The sequence below is a fragment of the Octopus bimaculoides genome, chromosome 4 (genome assembly GCF_001194135.2).
Source record: "Octopus bimaculoides isolate UCB-OBI-ISO-001 chromosome 4, ASM119413v2, whole genome shotgun sequence".
NCBI classification, from domain to species: domain Eukaryota; kingdom Metazoa; phylum Mollusca; class Cephalopoda; order Octopoda; family Octopodidae; genus Octopus; species Octopus bimaculoides.
Genome location: NC_068984.1, coordinates 17,573,180 through 17,583,569, shown reverse-complemented (window position 1 = coordinate 17,583,569; position 10,390 = coordinate 17,573,180).

Here is a 10,390-nt window from a genome sequence, read left to right as displayed (position 1 = left end):
GAAAACAAAAATTTTCAAAAATAATATTTAATTAGTTTTTATTTTTAGAAGAAGTAGAATAATAACTTTCTCTTGTTCATTTTTGAAGAGTCGACATTTTGAAAATTATTTTTAAAGTTAGTATTCTTTATTGAGTTTTCTGTTCATGAATAAAATTAGTTGATATTGATATTAGCTTCTGAGCAAAAGGAAAAGAAAGAAAATATAAATAAATAAATTTTAAAAACCATGACAACATGGAGGAAATAATTCAACCATTTCCTGTGTCCACTCAAATGATCAGCCAATGGGAAAAAATCTTCACACTTTTAACATTCAATTTTTTATGCTTTCTTTCTTTTAAATTTTTTTTTTGTAACCTTTAACGATTGAAGTTTTAAACAGCTATCTTAAAAATAGATATGTGGTTTTGTCAAATTCACAAAAGAAAAAATAAAGGAAAAATACAATTAAAACGTTGAAAGTCTGTACAGTTTCAGAATGTGCAGTGAAAATTTGGTTGCGATAATATCTGAGAAATAGATAAGAATAATTTTAAATAAAGGCCATGGAAGGAGCAAAGAGAATTTCAACTTAGTTAAACCAATTAAAGACTTAAAAATACCAATTCAACCAACAGCTGCACATGTGCTGAATGTTATAGTTTTCTAAGGTTTATGATAGATCAGAGACATAGCTGGGCTTCAGAAACAAATTTTTTAAACTAAATTTGCGATGCTAATCAGAAATACAAATATATGTGTTGCTTTTAATTTAATTGTTCACCAATGTGATTACATATTCCAGAAAATTCTAGATACTTTTTGGAAAAGGAAGATTTAAATCAATTTTAATTGGACTAAAATTCACAACTGCAAACATTATCAAATTCTTTTAACTTTGTAATATTTAACTGTGCACTATAACCATTTGTCAAAATCATTTGATTCTTCCAGAGACGAATAGGATGTGGATCTAACGATATATCCAATGCGATACTTAAAACTGATCAAAAATATCAAGCATGGCCATGTGGTAAGAAGCTTGCTTCCCAACCAAATGATTCTGGGTTTAGTCCCAACATGTGGCACTTCAGGCAAGTGTCTTTTCTTAAAGCCTCTGGCCAACCAAAGACAAAGACTTGTGAATGGATTTGGTAGACAGAAACTAAAAGAAGCTTGTCGTATGTATATGTGTGTGTGTGTGTGTGTGTGCACGTGTGTGTGTGTGTGCACGTGTGTGTGTGTGTGTGTGCACATGTGCGTGTGTGTGTGTGCATATGTGCGTGTGTGCATGTGTGTGTGTGTATTTATATATATATATATATACACATACATGTGTGTGTGTGTGTTTGTTTATATATATACACATACATGTGTGTGTGTTTATGTGCGTGTGTGTGTGTGTGTGTGTGTGTGTGTGAGTTTGCCCTCCTCCACTGCCTGACAACCAGTGCTGGTGTTTTTACGTCCCCATAACATAGCAGTTCAGCAAAAGAGACCAACAAAATATGTACCAGGTTTCAAAAAGCATAAGTACTTGGGATGAATCATTTGCCTAAAGATTTTTCAAGGTGGTGCCCCAGCATGGCCACAGTCTAATTACCGACACAAGTGAAAGGTAAACGGTAAAAATTGAATTATGTTCAAAAGTCTTGCTTAGTGCCCTCGATACCTTGATGGAGTTGTAGGATGCCAATGTGATCTATATGGCATGTCTTAAAGATATATCTTAGATCTGGGGGAACCCATCTTTCTCTAATTTCCTCCAGAAGACAGGAAGACAGAAAGAAATAATGAGAGGAAGAGAAGAATCAGCCCTAGTATAAAACTGGTGCTTTATTTATCAACCATGAAAAGATGAAAGGCAAGAACTTGAAATTCAGGAAGCGAGAGTAATTATCATAAATCAATCTATCTGGCACTCTAATGACTCCACTAATTAATGACATGATGTTTCAAAAAAAAAAAAAAACAGGAAACCAAACCTATATTACAAATTTTTATATCACAGTTCTAATTCAGCTCTAGTTCGGGATCATTCCTCCAGCATGGAAAAGCAGATGTAAAGATGATGACGATGATGATGAGTACGACGATGACAATGCTGAAGATGATGCTGAAGATGATGATGATGATGATGATGATGATGATGATGATGATGATCTTAATTTGCAAGACTTGAGTCAGCTTGAGGCTATGGTAAAAGATGCTTGCCCCAGATTCCCCTGAAATCACTGCAATGAGACCAAACCTGGCTACATGATGAGCGCAAAGCAAAATTGTTAACCAGTCTGCCATATCTGCGTTCTTACACAAAACTGAATCGGTTTTTAGTACCTCCAAACTGTTGTGGTTTCTATATAGACTCAGAATAAGTTTATAAGAAACCTACCAGCATCAATTGAAGAAATGGATTACAAAGAAAGATTGAGACTGCTACCCGCCACTCTTTTCCTTAACATTCCTTAACAATCTTTGTAATAATCAATTGTACACAAAATAATTTACTTTCAATTGATAAATCTCAGTTTTTCTCTGTTTAATCTTTGAATGCTTCAATTATCTTAAAACATTTACGAAAAAAAATTTTAATGAAATAATAATAAACTGAGAAACAATATCAAACTGTTACCTTTCATTATCTTTTTCTTCTTTTATTCCATTCTAGGAGTTGGAAGAGAGAGAAGAAGAGAGACAGGGAGAGATGAAGACTATATATACACACATACACATGCGCGTGAGCAGCGTGGTAAATCTCATCCTATTGTTTCATGGAAACAATGGATTGTTCCACTTTGAAGAACAGCAATTTTCTGATACGTTCTTTTATACAACCACCAACTGAGAACTTCAAAAGGTGATTATTATTATTATCATTATTATTATTATTATTATTATTATTATTATTATTATTATTATGTTGTTATTATTATGGACAACAAAAAAATATCCCACCTTTTACACAAGTTGTCATCATCTTAAACAACGGTAATAACAATGATGTCACTGACAATGGTAAAATTGATGACAACAATGAAAGAGAGGAAAGAGAGAAAAAGTGAGAGAACCAATACCAAAAACAAACAAAAAAATTGCTTGAATGGTGCGTGGGGGCGGCGGGGGGGTTGGGAAACAAAACGGAACTTATTTTGCCACCAAAATCAGCTTTTACTTAGTGTAAAAATACATATAAATATTTCATTGTAAATATATGAATATTTTATGTGTAAAAATTCACTACAATGTCCAACTTCTCCACATCCTCCTCCTCCTCCTACTCCTCCTCATCCTTCCTCCCTCCCCTCCATTTCATCCTTCTCCCCACCACCATTTCTTTCTTCACTCCTTCTCTTCTCTTCACCCTCTTCCCTTCTTTTTCATCCTTCACTCCTCCTCTTCCTCCTTATCTCTTCCTCTTCATCCTCATCCTCCTACTTATCACTCATAAACTTCATCACCACTACCACGACCATGAAAGTAATGGTCCTGCTTGTTGTGCTTGTTTTTATCATATTTAATTATTTTTTACTGATTTGGCCACGTCTATATTATTCATTCATGATCTATTTCATATTATTTGTTTTATTCAATTAATTATATCAGAGTTTTACACATCCTATCTTACCTTGCTACACATCACAACAAGCTTAACTCTACCCAAGCTAATATTACACACAACCAAATACTTCTGGTTACTTAGCAAGCATTTATCATTACTGCCATATATATCAAACATTACAGCTGTCTATATTTCTCTCATACGTCGCCCAACTCAATTGAGATGTCAGATACAGACATATGCAATAAAATATATTCAGATCACTCCTATATAGCTTCAGGGAAAAGTCTGCTTCCATTGTCTAAGTTCCATTACCAATTAGGATCATGCTTCTGATACAAGGATAACAGTATAATTTACGGTTCTTTATCGCAGCAGATGGTTCTAGATTTCCTCCAGTAATATTTTAGTGTTAATTAGTCTGAAAAGGAAAGGCACCCATAGGCTTTTTAGGACTGCCTATGCTGACAGATAACGATAGCTGGTTACAGTTCATCGTCATCATTATCACTATTCAATGTTTGTTTTCCATGCTGTCATGGGTTGGACGGTCTGAGAATAACTGGTGAGCCAGAGGATTGGATCACGATCTATAGTCTGTTTTAGCATGATTTCTATGACTGGATGCCCTTCTTAATGCCAACCACTTTATAGAGTGTAGTGGGTGCTTTTTACATGGCACCAGCACCAGTGGGGTCACCCAGTAACTTGCAAAAACAAAGAAAAAATCCTCTTCCTCAACTGACTGAAGGAGAAGGGATTTTGTGCCAGATGTTGAGAGGCTAAGGTATGATAGACAGACTGGCATAGATACCTTGCTTCAGGGAACAGTTATGTAGGAACCCCTTGTAATGTAAGAGTGAGTGAGAGTAAGAGGAAATAAACTAAAGATGTTGGAGCTGAGATGTCAGAGTGTACTCTCAAGGTACAAGAAGCTGAGTACAAAAGAGAATACAGGGCAAGGATTAGGAGGGTGATAAACATATACACACACACACACACGCACACACACACACACACACACACACACACACACACACACACACGCACACACACACACACACACACACACACACACACACACACTCATATGCATATATATGTATCTTTTTTTATCTTTTATCTTTTTCTTGTCTCTCAGTTATCAGACTTCGGTCATGCTGGGGCACCACCTTGAAAGGTTTAGTCAGCCCACTGTACTTGCTTTTAAATCTAGTAATTATTCTAACAGCTTCTTTTACTGAACTACTAAGTTATAGGGATGTAAACAAACCAACCCCACTTATCATGTGAAGAAGGTGGGGCAAACACATACACAAAGATACACACATCATCATCATCATCGTTTAATGTCCGTTTTCCATGCTGGCATGGGTTGGACGGTTCAACTGGGGTTTGGGAAGCCAGGAAGCTGCACCAGGCTCCAATCTGATCTGGCAGTGTTTCTACAGCTGGATGCCCTTCCTAACACCAACCACTCCGAGAGTGTAGTGGGTGCTTTTTACGTGCCACCGGAGCTGGCATTGACCACGATTGCATGGCCCTGCTCAATATGAAAGAAAAGAGTTGGAAGAAATTTCATTTGCTGTGCCCAGTGTAAAATATGGACACATAAGAGATGCAGTGGAATCACAAGTAGATTAACAGATAAAGTTGTCTTTGTATGTGGCAGATGTGCAGGAACAATAAGTACTAAGAGCACACAGGACTTAGATTCTCTCAAATGCCCAGGAGGCCCTCTTGAGGTTGTAGATAGTTTCTGTTACCTAGGTGAGCAAATTAACAATGACAGAGGCTGCTCTCAAAGTATTGTTTCTAGAATAAGAATTGGGTGGAGGAAGTTCAGAGAGTTTTACCTCTGTTGGCAACAAAAGGACTCTCTCTCAGAGTGAAAGGTAGACTATATGATGTTTGTGTGTGAACAGCTATACTCCATGGTAGTGAGACATAGGCTCTGAATGCAGAAGACATGTATAGACTGAAGAGAAATGAAGGCAGTATGCTCTGTTGGATGTGCAACATCAGTGTGCATGTACAACAAAGTGCAAATGTATTGAGAAAAAAGTTGGGTATAAGAGGAATGAAATGCAGCATGCAAAAGAGAAGACTATGTTAGTTTGGACATGTGATGCGTATGAATGAGGACAGCAGCATAAAGAAGTGCCGATCACTGAAAGTAGATGGTACCAGTGAAAGAGGGAAACCCAGGAACACATGGGATGAAGTGGTGAGGACCAATCTCAGGATCTTGGGCCTCATGGAGGAAATGACAATGGACCGAGATGTCTGGCAATATGAAGTTCTTGAGAAGACCCACCCATGTCAGCGAAACTGAGTTCTAACCTTTTACCTCCTCTACAGCAAGACACCTGTTTCTGTCTCTCTGCCTCACTATAACCTTTCATCATCTGACACAAGATCACCTCCTCCCCTCTCAAAAGAGTTTTTATTTTTATCTTGCAGGTATTGGTGATCCTGTCAGTGCAGGTGCTACTTAAAAGTACCCAGTCTACACTGTAAAGTGGTTGGCATTTGGAAGGGCATCTAGCTGTAAAAGCCTTGCCAATACTGACCTCACCTGTGCTTGTGTCACATAGAGAGCACTCAGTCCACTCTGCTGAGTGGTTGGTGTCAGGAAGAGCATCCACCTGTAAAAACACTGCCAAAACAGACACGGAAGTTTGATGCAGGCTTCTGCCTGGCCAGCTTTTGTCAAACTGTCCCACCCATGCCAGCATGGAAGGCAGACATTAAACGATGATGATGATGATGATGATGATGATGATGTTGATGATGATGCCTATATACATATAAAGATATATATATATATATATATATATATACATACACAACAGGCTTCCACACAGTTTCCATCCACTAAATTTACTCACAAGGCATTGATTGATCTGGGGCTGTAATGGAATACACTTTCTCAATGGGCTGTGCAATGGAACTGAACCCAAAACCATGTGGTTGTAAAGCATGTTTCTTAACTACACAGCCATGCCTGCATCTATATATACATATACATGTGTATCTGTGTTTGTGTGTGTGTATGTGTGTGTGTGTGTGTGTGTGTTATAGATTGATGGTTCAATCGTGGGCTGGGTGAATTGATACAAAAGGCTTCTCTTATTTATTGTGTGTGAGATCTACCCACAAGGGATTGTACATGTGCATATGTGTACATAAGTACACACAAGCATGTGTGTGTGTGTGTGTGTGTGTGTGTTTGTTTAAACAGATATTTGGTATTTGTTTGGTTGAGATGGCTACACAAGGCAAGAGGTAGCCAAAATGTCTTTCAGTGTCTCGTTCCATGTTTTATAGGTCTGACTTCAAATTCTTCCAGGATTGATTTTGGATTTACTTTCAAGTTACATCGAGACTGTATGCTTTATATATATATATATATATATATATATATATATATATATATACAGAATAGTCAAGTAATCAATAGTTTTGATTTATTCTTACTATTGACATCTTCTCTTAAGACCAATTCAATTCAAAAGAGCCACTCTTTTCTAAGCTTCTCTTTCATGTTGGCATATTGGAATTGTGATCTTCTACTCCAAGAAACTCATACATTTCTTCAATATCAAATTCACTAATAATTCTACTGATTTCCAAGTCAAAGCTAGTTGTTCTTTTAATCTTCCAGTCTGTAATAAAGTCCTTAAATATATTTGGATACCAATCTCCATGGAAACGTTGATATTGAATAAACTCACCTCATGGAAATGTGACTTAAGATGATTGGGTAAGGGTAAAGAATCCCTTAGGTTAGGTTATGAATGACCATGGGATTGCACCTATAATGTTCCCCACTGAGGCTCAAGTCTGAGTAAGGTTGTTTATGGAAGACCAGCAGTCGCTCATGCATAACAGCCACCCCTCTCCATGCCACTGATTTTATCCAGGGAAAACAAAGGCCTTGATGTATTGCCAGTTCTGTCAACTGGCAGTAATCTTTTAATTGGATTGCTTGACCCTAGACAGACTGTTGGCTAAAGAGGCTCTTCTGCCCAGGGTGTGTCATGTCGTTTCGCCAAATGAAGAGCAAACGTCAAAGGCAAATCAATATGCCCAACTTCACATCTGCCATGTTGCTCCATGATTGCACTGTGATCCTAGCTTGGGGATTTTTTTGTCATTGAGGTTAACTCCTCTAAGACAATGAGTTGCTAGAATTGTTACCATGCTGGAAAAAATGCTTAGCAGCATTTCTTTCAACTTTACATTCTAGGTTCAAATGCTGCTGAGGTCAACTTTCATATTTTCTGAATTAATAAAATAAATATCAATTAAATATAGTGTATGTTATTGACTAATGTTCTCCCATTAAAACTGCTTCCATTTTACGCAAATTTGGCGATGCTCTGCGCTTGAGTCAAGCCAAGTGAAATCATAGTTGTGACCGATGTTGGTGTCACGTATCTGACATCTGTGCCAGTGGCTCATAGAAACTATGAGTGGTTGGTGTTAGGAAGGGCATCCAGCTGTAGAAACCATGTCGAATCAGACTGGAACCTGGTGCAGCTCTCTAGCTTGCCAGTTCCAGTCAAACAGTCTAACCCATACCAGCATGGAAGGCAGACACTAAACGATGATGGTGATTTGCAACTGAGTAGGACTGTAGCAACATGATATGAAGTGGTTTGCCTAAAAACATAATGTACTACCAGGTCCAGGAATCGAAACCACAATCATGAGTACAACAACCTAACCCCTAAGCCATGCACCTTTACATCTGAGATGATAGAGATTAATGAAATAACCTTTGGATATTCCATCATATGTTGTACATGGTATTTGTACTGACATCCTTATCTTTGCATAGATTGAAATGTTTTTCATCATCCAAATTTTTCTTCCTCTCAAACATCGCTTGACAACTGATGCTGGTGTGTTTACATCCCCATAACATAGCGGTTCAGCAAAAGAGACCGATAGAATAAGTACTAGGCTTACAAAGAATAAGTCCTGGGGTCGATTTGCGCTCGACTAAAGGTGGTGCTCCAGCATAACCACAGTCAAATGACTGAAACGAGTAAAAGAGTATATGTACATACATACAAATATATATATATATACGTACGTTAGGATTCTTTCAGCTTCTGTATACCAAATCCACTCACAAGGCTTTGATCAGCCTGAAGCTATAGTGGAAGACACTAGTCCAAGGTGCCATGCAGTGGAACTGAACCTAGAACCATATGGTTGGGAAGCAAACTTCTTACCACACAGCCATACCTACACCAGATGATTTATTTTTTCCATCACACCATAGATATTTTTGCTTTATATTTTACTATTCTCAAGAGTGGTCTGCTAATAAATTATTTTGTTGGAAAGAATTTTGACATGAAGACAATATGTAAAAATCAGAATATTTGGTCAGCATGTGTTCAGAGATTGTTGACAACCTAGACATGTATATGTTATGTCAAAAGTTTCCTTAATTAAAAAACATATGTAAAAGATATGTTCTGTCAATATGGAAAATGTATGTGAACAAAAACTACTCCAAAATCTATATTGGTTTAATATATATACTAACCTAGTGATGTTATACCAGACTTTACTAACCTAACCAAGTAATAATAATGACGATGATGATGATGATGACGATGATGATGATGACTATTTTTTTTAAGATAATAATAATCAGCAAAATGTAGAACCTCAAGATTAAAACAATACATGTTGTCATAGGTGCCCTAGGAATAATAGCAACATTATAACTGGGTCCCACCTGCAAGGTTATGCGCTATTTATCGTGATATAAGATCACCATGTTGCGCACATGTAGTTGTGATGCATGTGCCTGGTGTACCTTTATCAGATGGGTAGTAATGATGGGTATATTGGGCTTTGTATAATTGTACCACTGTGTCACTCTGCTGGCATGCACTGCTCTCTCACCCAATGATAATAATGATAATATAATAATAATACTAATGATGATGATGATGATGAATTCATTTATTTGCTACCAGGGCGGAGGATGAGGGGGACAATACAAAGACAGACATAAAGTGAGGGGGGTGTTACATATAATTAAATGATAGAGAAAAAAAAAAGAGAAAGAAAATAAGTATTCACAGTATACAGGGAAAAGGGGGGAGAAATATGCATAGCATACAAAGGTTTAAAAAAAAAAACACTACAAGTTGTGGTGACATGATCAGGTGGCAAAAGTGCTCCATTGGAAACTGTGCGAAAAGAGGGGGCTAGAGAGAGGCAAGAGGCGGTATGAGCACAAACAGCAGAGAGTGACAGAGTCGGAGACTAGCAAAATCTGGGATTTTGCAATCCAAACAGATCAAATTCTGTCACGGTCAACTTTGCCTTTCATCCTTTCAGGGTCAATAAATTAAGTACCAGTTATGCACTGGGGTCAATGTAATCGACTTAATCCTTTTGTCTGTCCTTGTTTGTCCTCTCTATGTTCAGCCCCTTGTAGGCAATAAAGAAATAAGATGCACCACATGTGTTATATAGTTGATGTTGCATGCCCTTTTGACCCACAAATAGTCAAGAAAAAAGGCAGGCAAAATAATAGATAAATACAACCCTCTTAAGTATGAACTAACCCATCATCATCATCATCATCATCGTTTAACGTCCGCTTTCCATGCTAGCATGGGTTGGACGATTTGACTGAGGACTGGTGAAACCGGATGGCAACACCAGGCTCCATTCTGATTTGGCAGAGTTTCTACAGCTGGATGCCCTTCCTAACGCCAACCACTCAGAGAGTGTAGTGGGTGCTTTTACGTGTCACCCGCACGAAAACGGCCATGCTCGAAATGGTGTCTTTTATGTGCCACCCGCACAAGCC